The sequence below is a fragment of the Passer montanus genome, unplaced genomic scaffold (assembly GCF_014805655.1).
Source record: "Passer montanus isolate IOZ18808 unplaced genomic scaffold, ASM1480565v1 scaffold20, whole genome shotgun sequence".
NCBI classification, from domain to species: domain Eukaryota; kingdom Metazoa; phylum Chordata; class Aves; order Passeriformes; family Passeridae; genus Passer; species Passer montanus.
Window position 1 is genome coordinate 12,839,187 of NW_024366592.1, and position 18,166 is coordinate 12,857,352.

An 18,166-nucleotide genomic window follows, 5' to 3' on the forward strand; every position below is an offset into this window, starting at 1 on the left:
TGATCAAGAACATTAAGTGCCAGCCCATTCACTGCTGGTGATAGTCAGCACAAGTGATGGAAAATCTCTTTGATTCTGTGGAAGTTTTTTTCTCTGACTTACCATCTTAATTTTAGTGATCTTTGGTGTAATTTGCACAGAGAATTCTGAACATGTGCAAAGATGATGTGCACTCTCAGATCCCAGAACCCTTCAGTGTGCTGCAGCTACATACTTTTGCTAAGTTAAAGCATATTTTCAATTCAAAGATTTCTTCATAATGGCAATAAAATATTCCAGTCCCTGTCTTCTGGATCCTCCATGGATATGGAACATTGAGGGCAACACCAGCTCCTTACTCCAAGATGCCTCCCTTATGACATCGAGCACTAGGCCAAGTACAACCTCACATTTACAGTACTCAGATTTGCCTGTTCCTAAACATGATACAATGAATTCAGTGACATTTTCACTTTGAGAACATAGGAGTATTCCTCACCTGTCAGCAGTTGTGGGCTGGGGGGCAGGACATGTAAAATTCAGCTCCAGCCTGGGGATGAATAGTAAGCTTTCCCTGTTAACAGAGAGCATCAGACAAGCTGGGACAAGAGTTAATTTTCCTGTGGCTTTTCCTGGCATTGAACTCTATGCAAAGCAGATGCAAAACCAGTGTAGTGTTAGCACAGAAAGGTAAGTGGGTTTTGTGCAACTTCAGGTTTGCCTGCTGTGAATTAGGAATATTAGTGAAGGGAATTTATTTTTAGATAGGTCAAGGGTGGTAGTGATACCTCCATTTGGGATCTGCTAGCCTTCAGGTTTTACCTTTGCCTCTTCTCCCCCCCAGGAAATTAAGACTTTTAAGGACATCCTGCCAACTTCCTTCTGCTGCTCTCTTGTTGAGATCACCTACAGAAGATTTTTCATTTTAAATTCTATTTAGAATAGTACAAATGTGCTTGCAATGTTTTGTCTGCTGACACAGCAGGATACAGTTATATTCCCCAAGACTTTTAACACTCTACTCAAGACAGTATCTACAAGACATTTATACAGTGAACTTAAAATATATAAATATTTGCATATATAGATAAATATCTCTACATGTGCAATTTGGAATATATAGGTTTATATTAAAATAAAGGCTATAGTTCTCATGAAATGGTGACTTTAATGCCCTGTCAAATTTCCTGGAGTGGTCTGGGGAGCTCCAGTAATTTTACATGTATAGACTGAAGTCTAAGGAAGCTGAACTCACCCAGAATATGAATACAGCATGTATGGGCTCACACTGAATGTGAACATGTATTGCTCCATCATTGCAAATCTCTTTCAAATTATTGGATGGACCCCCAAGAAATCCATGAACACTAAACCAAAAATTACATTTCAAACCCTCAGCTATGTAAAGCACAAGTCTAGGTCCTGCTTCATTGGCTTCAGTGGCAACTTGGTTGGCCACTACCCACTTCAAGCATAAGAATAACAAGAGGTCCTACAAACTTTCCTTCTTTTTTAAAACATGTAGGCTTTAAAGGAAACATGGCTAAAGTATTTTTCTGCAATAACATTAGATTTGGCTTGAAAATAACATGCTAAGGTACATGGTATTTGTGAATGATTTGGCTTTTGGTTTAATTCAGCTGTCTCTGACTTTTTGAATATAGTTCTCTACTAAAAATGGGGTGGGAAGAAATGAACAGTTCAACTGTGAACTATTCTGTACAAAACGGGATGCTTTTGCCATCCCACTAATGTCATCTGGTATTAATTAACATAGCATCTCTCTAATTATATTGTCAGCATACAGCCACCAAATTAAAATACAAAGAGAATCATTAAAATTTCCCAATTTGACTTCAGCATTTCTTTTAAAGCACAATTTTTCAACTTTTGTGTACATAGGAAATCATCCAAAGCCCACTGAAATTAATGGGTTTCATCCCAGTGGGGCCCAGAAATGTTTGGAAAATATCAGTGGGGTGTTCCAAATTGCCTCTCTAAACCAAGTGATTTGATGCCTCTTTCTGTTGTTGGCACCAGGAGCTCAGCACCCAAAACTGAGTGTGCATGGCTGGTGGGTCTATCAGGGGAGTGAGGACCATCCTGTGGGGAAGAAAACAGGGCATTAGGCACAGTGGAAGTCCACCATCCCTCTGCTCCCTAAGAGGAACACAGGCATGAAGGACTTAAGTAGATCTGTGCTACCTGAGACGGTGTGGAAGAGCAGGGGGGCTGCAGCATAACCTGTCTTCATCCCAGGTTACTGTGTCACGCCAGGATCAGCTGCCCTCTGATGCTTTCCTCATGAGTTTTGCGGCTCTTTCTTCCAGTGGGGAGGGCTGTGGAAGAGAACTGGTGCCTTGGCAGAGTGTGTGCTCTCAGGCAGAGAGGGCTCAAGAGGCCATGAACAAACCCTTGGGTTCCAGCTAAGTCTGTCCTGCCTCAAAGCATCCTGTCCGTGGGTGAGAGGAATCCATGTGTGGGGCTGATCCAGGCTGAGGGGAAGCCCAAAGTAAAACACTGGCTTGTTTTTGCCTTTTGGTATGGCCTAGAGGTCAGTCCTGCTCTCAGTGAATGGCGTTGCTGCCATTTGTTTGTGCCTGGCCTTCCACATTAGCACTGTCTGCCCTTCAGCATCACTGGCCTCTGCAGGCGTCCCTTGGTATTATTAAAATCTTTGGGATCAAGCTGATTTCTACCTCACCAAGAGCTTCACCTCTGGAGTTTGGAAAAACTATACATTGTCCTGAGATGATCAGAAACACATGGGAAAATATTTAAATGGTTCATAAAGATTAAAAAAAAAAAAAAAATTCTTTCCAAGACTTTTACTGCTGAATTTTTACTTCAGGGGAAAAAAAGAAGATGCTTGTCAGCACTTTAGAAATGACATTCCTTTTTCCACCTCAACAGGCCTTTGCCTATTTTGCCTAGACCTGTTAAGCTGAGTATGTTGCTACAGCTCAGGACAAGGCATAGAGCTAATATTTTTCAAAGAAATAAAAAATGTTCCAGCAGCAGTAGCAGCTTACATTTTTCTTGGACAGGATGTATTTCTTCAACTCCCCTGGGAAACTTGAAGCAGAATCCCAGGGTAGCCCTCCTCACTGACTGCTGTGCTTGGGTGCCAGCTGTTTGGGGAGTATGAGCCAGACTGGGAAAATTATTCTCTGGAGATGCTGGACAATTTGAAGACTTAGGGAAGGCTGGAAGCTTCTGACCTCAGTGATACACAGGCCTCTGAAAGCTTGGAGCCTGAAAAGCCAAGGCATGCAGGCCTGCAGTTCAGGGAACTGCCTGGCAGCTTTGGAGCAAACAAGTAGTTTAAATTGAAATCACCAGTTCCACACAGAAAATTCCAGGTGGCAAATGCATGTTTCTCCATTAGGGCCATAATCTGGATGCCCTTATTTGCCATCAGAAGGCTGGTTAGCACAGGGATGTTTGGAAAGACAGGTGACTGCTAAGGAAGGCAGGAGCTTCCCCTGAAATAGCAAATGTCAACCTTCTCCCTCAGAATTGCTATAAATTTTAAATTAAGGGGGCTCTCAGGCAAAAAAATATGGGAGCAGAAATAACAGTTCTTTAATAGGAAGAAAAATAAAAATATTTCTGATGCCACTCCCATTCTCCTGGTACCTGCAGGGTCCCGGTGTCCCTCCCTGGCAAGCATCAGGGGGACAATGGTTAATCACCAGCCATTAACAGGTAATTGAAGAAGAACTCTTTAACAATGAAGCTAACTTAACAGCACTGGTCCAATCTGTTTTAACTCTGCAACCTTAAAAAAATAGATAACTCTTTATTCATAACACCTGATACCGTGTTGGTGAGGGTGTTAGTAGCAGTCCAATTGGAAATGTGGCTGCAGTCCTCCTGGAGTGTCAGGTGTGGTTCTGTTGGAGCAGGGATCCTGTAGAAAAGGGTGTAGCCTTCCTCTGAAGACCCAGTGGAAGAAGAGGCAGCTGTTCCTCTGGGAAAATCCAGGGGAGAAAAGCCGTGCTAGTGTTCCAGTATCTCCAGATTATATCTCGGGTAGCAATGCTTGGCTCTTCCCTCTGGTCGGAGCATCTCACAATGGGATGCTATAGTTCTTATCAGTCATGCAGTGACATTCAAGAGCGTATTATCAGCAGATGTCTCCCCGGTCATAGGAGGGGTTGTGGAAGAGATAAGGAAAACTGCCCACTTAACAGAAGACAACTGCCATACAGATGGCAAATGGAATAAAATTTCCTTGACAGTCCAGGACAGATGTGTTAATTCCTGCTGGGAGCCCTGAATGCAGAGGGCAGGGAGCACGCTGGGCTTATTTTACATGGTCTTTTCTATAGAAAATAGGGTGCTGCCTCTTTCATGAAGATGTACATATGTCTTGCTGTGGTAACTTCATGATCTGTCAATCATTCTCATTCACTGCTCCGGAAAGCTAAAATATGGAGCAGCATTTTTGGCCTGTCACAATAATGCAAGACTGGATTCCCTGTGCCCTGTGACTTCTGTGTTCATGCATACAAGTGGCAGAATCTGTGTGGGCAGGGCACTTGTGCAAGGCCACTAAATGGAAGTGGTGGGATATTACACAGGGAGAGGGGCAAACCCCCGTTGCTAGTCATGAGGAGCTTAAAACACACGTGGTCTCTGAGCAGATCATTCTGTGAACTGAAACTAAGCTTGAATATACAAATTTTGTACTCATTCCTCTTGATCACGTAACACTTTCTGGTAGGTGGTGAATGGTCAGGGACTACCCCCGTAGCCAGACCCTCCACCAGCATAAAGGAGTGAAGTGTGAGTAGAATGATACGAAAGAACCCTCTTGAAGCCAGCTTTGGGCTTCACAATGTTAATTTGGAACTAAGCTTTGGAACTCAGATGTGTGGCCAGAGGCAGAGAGAACCCTTCCATCCCTGCAGTGGGAGACAGAGATGTACAATGAGGACAGAACCTCTGGTGAAGTGAACTGTTCATTGCTGCTGCTCTCCAGGCACAAGGAGGCATTGGACAGTGGTTGCTTCCAGGTATGGCCAGTGCCAACCAGATTAATCATCTGTATCCCAAATAACCAAGCTCTCTTGTCACAGCAGCTTCTGCATGCTGCCAGAGATGTGGGCAAAAAAAAAAGAGAGCCCACACTACTCCTGCCTCTTCTCATCCTGGTCTGCTATCCTCACTCTAGATCTGGGGCCAGTCCAATAAATTATATGTGTTAATATGTATTTTATATCAAATGAATTTTTTTTTATCCTTTGTGTATGCCTTTGGTTGTTACTACCATGATAACTAAACAAACACAGGAAGAAACAATGTCTGCAGCAGCAGCAGTTTGCTTACCTGCTTGTTCACACACACACACACACACACACACACACACACAGACACACACACACACACTCTCCAGGGCTAGAATTTCATGTTGTTATGAATAAGGGGGTAATTCGTGCTGAAAATGTAAGATTATTAATGTAATATAAAATAAAGCTTTAAGATCATGCCAGCCAAGGGGAGAGGGTGATTGCCACACAGGACAGCTCGCAGCCGAGGAGGAGATGCGTCATTAACATACGAAGAAAACCTAGCCTGCACAGGAGATGGGCACTCCCCTATGGCATGAACAAGAAGCCCCCCAGCGATGATGGCCCATGTAGATGTCCACCTCAGATAGACAGGACTATCAAGGACATACTTCTGAATGAAGGATTCTGGGAACTGGGGATCGATACACATCAATTCCTGGATGAGGCTTTGTCCAGCACAGGACAGAGAACAGACACTGCATGAATATGGAGGACTCCAGGAGGGGACAAAGGGACTCCGCTGTGGGCAAGAAAAAGAGAATAAAAATCGAACTCTGCCAGGCCTTGATGGTGAGCAGGGGGATCCGGTGTGATAGAGGCCGGATCACAGTTCATCCGCTCCAATCCTGGGGTCGGCACTACTTTTTGATTGTTGGCAGTTGGGACTGTATATCGGTCGCGAATAAATTCAATTTTTATTTTTGATCTAATTGGCTGGATCAATTTTTACCTATAACAATGTCAAGAAAAGCTCACGGTACCCAAGGTTGCAGGTCCCACTTTGCTGTGCAGTAATTCAGTTTTCATTCAGCTTTATTTCAGGAGACTCCACTGTCCATTCAGCAGCTTACACATGCAGAATTTTCTGGGAGTGGCTGCCTTTACTCCAGACTTGAATTAGAATAAATTACAGCAAAATGTGTCTAATGGGGCTTAATAAGTCCACAAGAGCGTGCAGCCTGTTGTAGGCAAGAAATCTGGAAGCACTGTAAGAATCATCCTAGAATCTTAAAATCACAGAATAATTTGGGTTAGAAGGGACTTTAAGGCTCATCCAGTTCTACCCCCGGCCATAGGCAGAGACAGCTTCCAGCAGACCAGGTTGCTCAGGGTCCCATCCAACCTGGCCTGGAACACTGCAAGGGATGGGGCATATGAACACAGCAGGAAGTATTGTTGAGGTGTAACACCTTTAGATGGTTCTAAAAATAAAAGAAACTTCTGTTTAATACCAACAGTGGGATTTTTAGGATTTCTTGCTCCTGCAGAGGCAGCTAAATAGATCCTGACATAGAGTACCAGGGAAGGAAATGTATGTGTTTATTTTGGAGTATTTGGATCATTGGGTAGAAAACCTATAGGAAAATGGAAAACATGCAGCAATAATTTATTTCTAAAGGGAAAGGGGAGAAAAGTCAAGGAAATTCACTTACAGCCTGCTTGGAGCCAGGTTTTCAGCTGGTGTAAATCTGAGGCTAGGTTAAAATTATTGGAAGCAGCTCATGTCCCATACCAATAGAAAGCAATAGGGCAGTGGTGACTTGAGGCCCTAAGAAGGTGGCAGTACCAGAATCCTGCATCAGGGTCTGCCCAGGGTTCTGTGCTGGGATCAGCTCCAGCTCCCATCCAGAGTGAAGACAGGTAGGGGTCCCTGTCCCTTGTTACGTGCCAATAAATGTGTCCCTTGTTACTTGCCAGCGTCTTCCTCCTCCCACCAACCTCTCCAGGCCCTCCCTGACCACATTAAAACACCACATGAGCTTTGCAGCAATGATTCTTATTCTCTTTGTCTTTGGGTCCCAGCTCTCACCAGCTCTGCAGACTGAGAGCATGTTCTTTGTGACCTCCTCAATACGTTTGCGTTATCAGCTATTACATCTTTTATCACACATCATTGAATTTGATGCATCAGGGCTTCTACACAGCTTGCCCCTGCTCTCTAGGAATTCCACAAATAAATCACTGCCATGCACTGCAAACTGTCAAAGAGTTGCTGGCATGCTCTGCAGCAGAAAACTGGATAACCTTTGGCACCAGAACGCTATTTTTAAGTGCTTTAATAAAGAGCTCCATTGTATTTGGAAATGTACAGCTATGGTGAGAGGAGTTAATGGTTTGCACATGATGCATCACACCCCTTATAAAATTCTTAATTGAAAAGTTAAAAATCCCAAGCAGTAACCACACACACAAAATCATTAAGGATACTCTGTGGCTTGAAGCTCTTGCCTCTGTATGAGCTTTCTGAGCAGCCGTTGTGAAACTGATCCCAGATTTACAATAGCCAAGCTTAATGATCCAGGTGCTTTTCCACACCATGGGGTCAGAGCCTTGGGCAAAGATTCCCCCCATTCAAGTCAGGGGTGGGAGAGGAAAAGGGGTGCTGGATTTGTCCAAACAGCTGCCTCTTGGTTTTGTGGGTAGCCCAAAGAAAAAGGACACCAAAGCATCTGTTCCTTGGGACAAGGCTGTGGTGTTTCTGCAAAGGGGAATTAGCTGTGTGCTGTTTATAACCACCCTTGTGGTGATCAGCAAGTGTCAGTATGTTCTTTAAATAGACACATTACCCTAAGGAAACACCCAAGTCAGCACCTCGGTATCCTGCTGGGAGAGAGGAAACCTGACCTACAAGGCACCAAAATTTGCTGTCTCTTGGCTAAGGAGCAGAAATATTCTAGCTAAGGCCTGACTGCTGCTTGCTTTTCTTGGAGACTTTGCTTTCTTCAGCTCTCACAGAAGTCAGTTTTACTTTGGGGTGACTGCAGTTAGAATTGCTCAATAATTACACAATTGGCAGTGAGAAAAGAATCAAGCCTCAAGGAACTGCTTCCTAAGTAAAGCAAGGATATGATCGAGTAATTGATCAGTTTATAGATTCCTCATTTATTCTCACTAATTGCTGTTTAATATGGAAATATTTCCAAAATTTTGTCCCAGGAAATTGCTGCTCTTTTATCTGATGCTGAAGTCTGACTATATGAATAATTCAAAACCAGACAAGACAAACCACCAGAGAGTGTGTTAAGCAAAGTGAGGATAGAGTTGCAGCTGATCAGAAGAACAGAGAAGACGGTCTTCCTTCTTCCTCAGTGCCTGCAGAGGAAAGATCTGTACCACAGTTTGCTAAACTGATGTGCTTCAAAGAGAGAAGACTGAGAGGGGATCTCGTCAATGCATATAAATATCTCAAAGGGTGCCAAGGGGATGGTGCCAGGCTCTTTTCAGTGGTGCCCAGGGACAGGATGAGGAGCAATGGACATAAACTAAACACATTAAGTTCCACCTCAAAATGAGGATGAGCTTCTGTACACCAAGGGTGGCAGAGCCCTGGAACAGCTGCCCAGGGAGGGCCTGGAGTCTCCCTCTCTGGAGATATTCCAAACCTACATGGATATGCTCCTGTGTCACCTACTCCAAGTGCCTGGGCAGGAGGTTGGACTGGGTGATTTCCAGAGGTCCCTTCCAACCCCAGCTATTCTGTGATTCTGTGACAAGGCATGTCACCTACACACTTTTGAGGAATGTCTCTGAAATTCCCATCAAGCAGCACTACTGGTAAAGCTCAGAAATCTGTTTGGGAAGATGACAGAGGACTGCAAGATGTCATTGTACAAATGGTGTAGCTCACCAAAAATAAGACCCTGAAGACTTACCCCTGTCCTCACCCTACAATTATGGGGAGGGAGTGACCATGGAACACAGCTTTTAGGACACCATGGAATATATTTGACCTCCAAGCAGTTCTTATAGCACCTTGTCATATGTAATTAGTGAGGATGCTGGTGTTTGTGTAGGGCTTGTTGTTGTAAAAAATAGAACAAAGCAATTTGGGGGCTTGGGGGTGATGATAGGCAATAATCAAGCCACTAAAGTAATTTCTCTGCTTTCTATGCTTTTTCCTCTCAGATTTTGTATCACAAAATCAAATCAAACCTCACCTTATCCAGTTAGCTCACTTAACTCTCTCTTTTTTGACAGCACATGCTGTGCAAGACTTTTTCCCTACATTCCCTTCTGCCTACCATCCTTCCATTTGATTCTTGCTGTATCATAAAGCTGGAAGATCTTACCATTTAAAACTGGTTTTGAGAGCCCGTTGTCAGACTGACAAAAGACAGCAGGGAATAAGCTTACCTTGCTATTTTCCTCAACAGTTCACTTTGAGATGAAAATTCCTCCTTGGCACATACAGTCCTAAATGAAAGAGCAATTTCTGACCTGTTTGCATTTTGATTTTCTTCTTTAGTCTGCATGTGTCTCACAGATATTTCTACAGCCTGTGCTCCTTACTGGCCAGTTTCATCTTACCTCACTCTTCCATTTTTATCAAAGCTTTCCTTTTAACAAAGAGATGCTCTGGAGAAAAAGTTCAAATCAAAGTTCCCTTGAGCTTTGTGAGAGGAATCACCCTGAAACTTATTTTTTTTTTTTTTTCCCATGATGTTCAAATCAGTGTTCTGAGATTTTTTTTTTTAATTTAAAAGAAAACTTGGTTGGGGCTAAAATTAATGGTGCTTTTTAAAAACATAAACTCATATTAGAGCCTGAACTTTGCAGCTTGTGCTCAACCATTCCTATAAGTGTTCATTAATAAAATACTTAGTGAAGGCAGAGAAATAATTAGTCTCAACTGACATCACAGGCAGAAATGGAGGTTGTGTGTGGCTAAACAGTACAATTAGATACCATTACAGAAATAAACTCAACTCACTCTCTTTAAGCCTGCTCTGCAGTTCCTTTGTTTCAAGGTAAAACGAGGTAAAGGCTGGCTGGATGAGTAATAAATGTATATCACAGACATTAATATACAGTAATCAGATAGTAAAATCTTGTTCAAAAGGCCTATTGTGCAAGACACTGTACAGAGTTCCTGCCTGGCTGTTCCATAAAGGCAAAAGGGAGAATGAATCAATTTAACAGAAGATTAACATGAAGCATAGTAAAGTCAGTGCTGGTCTTTCCATGGACTTCCCTTGATGGCAGATGCCATATGCACATGTGTGTACATGTCTGTCCTGCCTATGCTTCTAGATGCACACATTTAACTGGGATGCAAGTCTTGCAGTGGCACTGCATAGGTGCAGCAGTGCACAAGGTCATAGACTCAGACAATGGGTTTTGTTGGGAGGGACCTTAGAGATCATCCAGTCCCAACCCCCTCTGCCATGGGCAGGAACCCCTTCCACTAACCCAGGGCGCCCCAAGCTCCATCCATCCTGGCCTTGGACACTTCCAGGGATCCAGGGACAGTCACAGCTTCTCTGGAAAACCTGTGCCAGGGCCTCACCACCCTCACAGGGAACAATTTATTCCATATACCAAATCTAAACCTCTTCTCTGTCAGTGTGAAGCCATTCCTCCTTGTCCTGTCACTCCAGGCCCTTGACAAGGGTCTCTCTCCATCTTTCCTGTGGGCTCTCTTCAGGCACTGGAAGGCCACAATGAGTCACCCCAAAGCCTTCTCTTCTCCAGGCTGAACACTCCCAATTCCCTCAGCCTTTCCTCCCAGCAGAGCTGCTCCATCCCTCTGATCCCCTTGGTGTCCCTGCTCTGGCCTGGCTCCAGCAGCTCCCAGTCCTTCCTGTGCTGGCCCCAGGGCTGGATGCAGCCCTGCAGGGGGCACTCAGCAGAGCAGGCAGAGAGGCAGAATCCCCCCTGCCCTGCTGCCCTGGGGCTCTGGGTGCAGCCCAGCACAGGGGGGTTCTGGGTTGGGGCAGGGCCAGCTCTCACCCACAGCACCCCCAAGTCCTTCTGCCAGGGCTGCTCTGGATCTGTTCATCTCCAGCCTGGACTGATCCTGGGCATCACTTGGTCTTGCTGAACCTCATGAAATGTCCATGGACCACTGCTTGAGCTTGTACAACCAAGTCCCTCTGGATGCCATCCCATTCTTCAGGTGTGGTAAAAAACCACTCAGCTTGGTGTCATCTGCAATTTGCTGAGGGTGCACTTCATCCCTGACTGTACTGAAAAATGAACCCACATTTCTCCTGGCAATGAAATCGGTGTCTGCTGTGTTTAATTGCTGCCACTCTCCTGGAATGGGTTGGTGTCCTAACAGTTGTACTGTGACAGAAACAGGGAGTGAGGGAGGATCTATCTTGAGAAGAAAAAGAGGATTACATTTTAGAAAAAAAGGTATTTTTATGGAGAAGAACAACGTGTATTTTCATCCAAACAAGCTGTTCTATGAGGAGGAGAAGGAATTTCACTATTTGAATTTTCTGGGGTTTAGTGTAAGCTAAGGTACTCAAATCCTACATTGAAGGCATGAGCTACAAAGGTTAAACCTAGCAAAGCACAGTTTTAGCAATGTGGGGGCAGGGTAAGAATGCATCTTGTCTCTTGCAGTATTTGAAGAACTAGTTCTCACCAATTTTTTAAATATTTTGTGTGGCATTTAGTGAAGCCACATCAAGACTCCCTCCTCAGCCCTTAAGAGATGCTATTGTCTTTTTTAAACACTCTTTTTCAAAGCATACTCCTTCACTGCTAAACTCATGATAAAAACCAGTGTGAAAGGCACAGAGAATTTTCAATACATGAAACATTCAATTTCGGTGGCAAACCATTAGCTCTGGAACTCAAGGAAAGAAGCCAGAGTCACAAAGTCTCATGAAGAGGGGACAAGTTTTAAATTATGTTGAAGGAAGGTGGGTGTTCTGCCTCAAAAAGATTGACTGAACCCAGTGTGAAGTGCTCCTGTCCATGAGAACTTCCAGACACAGGGTTTTTAGCTTGGATTTAGCTTTTATTTGTGAATGCCTACTTCCAGATTGCCCTTTGGTCCCTTATGGAGGAGGTTGGCTCCTACAGAAAGATCGCTGCACCTTTTACCCAAATCCTACTTCTCAGCCTGTTCCTAGCTTTCCCTAGCCTAGCAGGAGTAATCTCAGCCTCAAAACCCTACCCAAACTTAATCAAATAAATGCACTCTGCCTATCCAGCTCTCCAACTTAGTTTCAGTAGGAAAAAATCATGCTGCAGGTTCCATATTGCTGTGTTTTATAAAGTTTTTACAATGTAAATGTACCAAGCCTTTGCCAAAATGTGCCCTAATTCTGATGCAGCCACAAAAGTCGGGGGGGAGATTGCTCAGTGCATGGCACACACTGATGGCTCTGAAATGTCTTTGTGTGAAGGAATTTCTATAAATTATGTATAAACCTGGTTTTGTTCATTTAAAGGCATTTCTTGTGGTGGCTTATTGTCTCAGGCTAATGTAAGCAGTTATGCCACCATTGTGCATTTACAAATCGGGCTATGAATAAATAACAATTAAACTGTTTATACTTTCATTTTCAAGTTTCACATCCTACTGGCACTGAGAATGTATAACCTGAAGGTTGAACTGTACAGGAATACTGTAAAGGAAGGATGCACATGGCTAAGTCTTGGCTTTATAACATCTTGCTTGCAGATATTTCCTTTTGCATCTAATGGGAAACAAGGGAAGATCCATGTTTCAGTTTATCTGAACCACCAAAGTTTACAGAGAAGGAAAAGAGTGGGTGGGAAAAGAGGAAAAGGGAGGGGAGGCTGGGGAAAAAAAAAATCAGCTGTTGTCTATCTATATTCTAAGCACAGAATCCTCTGATCTACTGATACGTCACTTATACCAGCAATTTGATACCTTGAAAATATTTTGCATGGGGCTGATGATGTTACAGAATTTTCCTCCACCTCCTTTAACAAACAGGGCCATGGGATGATTTTCCTTTCTTAGCCTGAGTCATTTCCTCTTCCGTTGCCTCAAGCTCTTTCAGCTACGGCTGACATCAGCCATCTCTGCATCAGGGGAGCCCTCCAAGTGCCCCTGCCTGGCTGCTGCTCTCAGGAATTCCGCATTGCTCTTTGGGGAAGCTGTTGTGACACTTGCCAGGGTGTCAGTGGAGTTATTGTTCTTGAACTGCCCATCTGGGCACTCTTATTCTGCCTTTTTTTTTTTCTTGCTGTTTTAATTGATCCACTTCCAAACGAGCCTATGCTAAAGCCACACTGACATATCTACATGGAAAAGTAGATTGAAATAGCTTGTAAGAGTTTGTATTCATCCAGTGTAGGGATGGTTATTCCCACCCTAATTACTTTCTGGAATTGCCTACTGAAACCTTGGGTAGTTTTACAACAAAAATTTTTTCTATCACCTCTTTTATGCTACCTATTGCAAGCAACTCTACCCAGCTATATAAAATGAGAACTTCCCTGATTTCCCTGTTTCACAAGCATTCTGAAATGCCTTCAGTGAATGATATTTTATAGATTTTACTGGAATACCACAGATAAAGCACAGCTCTTTTTAAGAAAAGATCATGTTGATGAGATGTTGCTATAGAAATACTTAAAATATGAACAGCTTTAAACTTCAGCCATTTTGTTGGAGAAAATGAAAAGACAAAAACTTACAGTTTTTTTGGCACTTCAGGCTAAGCCTGGTAGCAGAGGGGTGACAGGAGCAGGTAGCAGGCAAGGAGACCCAAAGTGTGAGGCATGAGCATTTCATCAGGCAGAGCTGGAGGAGCCAGGACAGGGGCAGTGCATGGTCAGTGAGAGCCTGGAGCTGCTGGGGCACAGTCAGAGGAAGGGGTTTGGGCTTAGGAAGGAGTGGAGTGTGTTGCAGGGAAAAGGGCTTTGGAGGAAAGACAATCCCAGCAGAAGGGAGCAGAAGGGAAGTGGGGAGCTGGAGTGTTGAAAGGCTCTGGAAGTGCAGAGCAGGGATAAATCTTGTGGCAGGCAAGCAAAACAGAAGTACTGGTGGCTGGGAGGTGCAGGAGGGCACTGAAATGAGGTGGCTGGGATGTCTGGGGCTCTCAGGGAGTTGGACTCACCATGGATGTACTCCTTCCCAGGCATTCCCAGTTATACTTGGGGTCTAACAGGCGTGACCCTATCAATTACCTTCATCTTCCTCATCCTCACATTTACTGTAAGGAAGGCAGGAGCTCAGCTCAAAGCTCTTTGCTTGCTGCTGGTGGACCCTCTTTGCAGTCAGAGGGTTTTGGCAGCAGAGCTGACAACCCTGGCTACTGCAGCCCCTGGGGAGCCTTGAGGGGCTCAGGGCCTTCCTCAGAGCTGTGTGAGCATAAACCTGCTTGTGAACAACTTTTTAATTAAGAACAGAATGTGAGTTAGGCTGGGACACTCTGAGGAGAGCTTTTTATGCTGGGAAACCACTGCAATCCAAGGGGATTCAGGTTGTGAGACCCCCAGGACACCCCCGCCAAGGAGAATGTCAAAAGATGCAGGTGTTCCCATCCACAGACCAAAAGAGTGAATTCTCTGTTCAAGAGGACTGAAATTGTATTTTCAGAAACTATAGGGACTCCTGAGCAACAAGTTAAATGCTGCTGCTGCTGTGACTGCTTAGGAGTCCACTTACTCACTGTATTTGGCAACATCTTAAATTACTTCTCATAATTTCATTTAGAGCATGGAAAACCTTTAGAGAAAGAACTGAGTGATAAGGTCCTTCGAGTTGGTTTTATGTTGAGAGCTTTATCTTTTAAGAACCTAAGTTATGACATATTTTAGAAAGCATTTGTCCATATATCAAGCCTTTACAAGAGTGGGAGGGAAAAGGAAGAACAACAGACATTTCATCCTGAAACATAAAGGAATCATGTGGATCTTGGCTTAGTTCAAGTTAATTTCTACTTAGATGATAAATCTATTTTTCATAGATTTGTAACTTGGCTATAAAAGCATATTTGAATCCTTGAATATTGGCAGTCAAAACTTTCAGGTGAGGATAATATTTTTAGCAACATTTTATTTTTAAAAAAGAAAACCATAAAAAGTTGCTTTTAAGTCTAGAAAGTTAAAGGGAGAGTTTTAAAAAGCATGGGTTGGGTCACACTTTGACACCCATGTTTGTTTTATTTTCCCTTAAAGAAAAGAAACAAAAACCCCATCCAACATGCTTCCTGCCTGACAGATAATAAAAGACATTTCAGATTGATCCTTTTAAAAACTGCTCACAAGTTTTTTCATATCCCAGAGTAAACAGTCCATCTCAATTAATAACCCATAAAAAAGCTGAAATCAAGGGACTACCGCGAATTTCAATGGCTAGGTTTAATGAGCAGATCTTCAGCTTGTGCAGACAATTGTAACTCCAGGAATGGCAACAGCACTACATCAACCAGCACCCACTGAAGATGTGGATGGTAAATATACACTACACTCCCTCCCTCAAGACACGTGACTAATTCAGCAATACTGAGGCAGTAATTAAGGTAATTAATGCACTGGAAGGAATGAAGGCCCAATGAGAGCAGACCAGTCAGCTCAGCATGCCACGTACAGAAAGCATCAGGACAAGTCTGGCCACGTGTTCTGGGGCAAACACCTTGCCACAGAATCTTTCGTTTCACAGTTTCCTTTAGCCTCAAAATTACAGAGGGGCTGAGTCAATCCTGCCAGGATTTCAGTTAGTGGTTCCAGGCTGAGCCACTGGCACAGCTAAGCTGGGGGGCAGAGAAGGTGTGGAGCACACAGAGCAAACAGGAAGGTTCATTTCTGGCCTTTCACTCACACCCTCTGGTGTGTTTTTTGCTGCACAGTCTCCCTTCTGTGATTTAGGCTCCCTTTAACATTGTAGGCCAAACACAGCTCTGGCTGCCAGGGTTCACTTCTTTGTGCTGGCCCTGTGTGGAAAAGGGGTGTCCCAAAAGAACAGCTGCTGTGTTGTTGACACTAAGAGAAATCCTGATTTGGTATAAAGATGATTCATCCACCTTGCTCCCAGCTCAGACCAGGAAACTCTTTAGAACACTGTCTGGGCCAAGATTACGGCACCCCCTGCAATAGCACAACTCCTATGCAACCGTTTTAGAGAAGTTATAGCTTTAAATGCTCTGGAGACAAATTGATTCCAGACCTGCAAAGTTTAGAGGGATCAGAAAGATCACTTTGACAGATTTTACGCTCACCAGAGGCTCTTTATTCAGTTCAGCCCACTTGGGCCTGAAGACCTAGTTCTTCTAAGGTGACCAAATCAACATTTAAAAGCAATTCTCAGCCCAAAGGAGGTCTTCAAGTTTATCTTCAGGTGTTTTACATCCAGCAGTGACTTTTGTAGTCCCAGTTACTACCTTAGTCTCTGTCCCTCCAGCCCTGCTTCTTCCACCCTCATCTTCCCTTGCTCTCCCTTCCCTGCCTCCTTCCTCCAGTGGCTGGGTCCCCCGCTCTGGGCTGCACACACCCTCCTGATGGTTTCTGCACATCTTCCAAGCACACATCCTTCCTCCAGCCCTGTGTCAACGGGCACACCTCCCCTGCCGAACAACAGGCCTTTTCTTCCACCACCTCGGTCCCAGCACCTCACCACAGCCCAAAATAGAATAGAGCAAGGAGGGGGGTGGCTGGGCAAGGCTTGGGCTATGCTGGGCTCAGTTTCACACCCCACAAAGCCGTGAGGCAGCAGCTGGGATGTTTGCAGCCTGTTTGCAATTAGCATGGTAGCTGGAGAAGGTGGATGTGTGCTTTCACTTAAAGGTAGGGCTCTGCTAACATCATTTAGGAGGAGAATCTCACCACTCAGCTATTTCAGCCAGCCTTTGTGCTGCTGCTGGAGCTCTTTGAGCTGAGGTATTATATAGTCCCCCTCACTGCAGAATTGGAGCACCTCCCAAGTATTTGGAAACAGAAGCCGCAGTAACAATCTCCCTTTCTTACTTGGCAGCGGGAGGAAGAAATAGTTGGCATAACTTATGCATTTGTTTGCATATTCGTGGGTGGGATCAAGTTATTTGTTGATGTGTATATGGGAAGAATTAAATTTTTCTCAGTAAGTTGAAAATATTTTAGCATAAGGAAAGATGACTTCAGAGGCAGTTTTCCACACAGATCAGTGCAGATCAATGAACTGCCTTGTGTCCCCTTGTGTTCCTTAGGTTTTGCCCAGAGAGAAAAGGTGTGGTCAAGACAACGATCTGGTGGAGCTCATCATTCCTGTTAATTGGCTAATGGGGTCTTGCCAACATGAAGAACTTTCTGTCCCTTCCTTTCTGCTTCCAGGCAAAGCCACAGCACTGCTTTGGAAACACTTCTGTGCTGTGGAAAGCCTTTTGAAAGGGCCGAGCAACCCACCCACATGGCACAAACATCAACTGTTTGTTTGGAGAAGTCTCTGTCTAATAGAACATTCTTCACCCCATGCCCTCTGCCACCCAGACAGGGCCGATTGCCCTGGGATGCAGCTCCTATCAGGAGGTTGCTGCATGGATCCCAGATATGAGTGTACATGACGTGTACTCATCAGATCACACATCTGTACTCTGAGGAAGGACACACCTCAGAATGAGGTCAGTATGCTCCTGAGAAATACAGCCTAAACCTTCATGGGTTACCAACCTAAAAGGGATCAAGCTCAGAAGGTGACTGAGCCTGGAGAATCAATGGGAAACGATGAAATTGCTCACAGATCAATATTGGCAGGTGAGGGAAAGGGTGGAAATGGAAGAATCCAATCCCATTATCTGCCTTAAATATAAACTGGAGGTAAATATGGTGGGTATAAATAAATGTGGGGAGAAATAGGAAAGGTGGAATATCTTCCCAGACTGAGATTTTTTTATTCTCTGAACACAATCTGAAGCTATAGGATCTACTCTAGCACTGAATGTCTGGATGTATTTATCAGGAAATTTCTCAGCTGGAAAAGGATGAAGAGCAAGGGGCTTTTTCTGTCAGGATGTGTCCTTGAAGAGAATAGATAACCTTAGAATTCTTTCCTTTCTGTCCCTTGTTTAGGCAAAAATGAAAGGCCTTGTTTCTTATTGTTCTCTTGTTATTTGAAATATCTTGTTTTCTGCCAGGCTGTTGGGGTCCACTCTGGCTAGCTATAGACCCTTGCCCACACGATATTTCATAGATGAAGGTAAAAGATT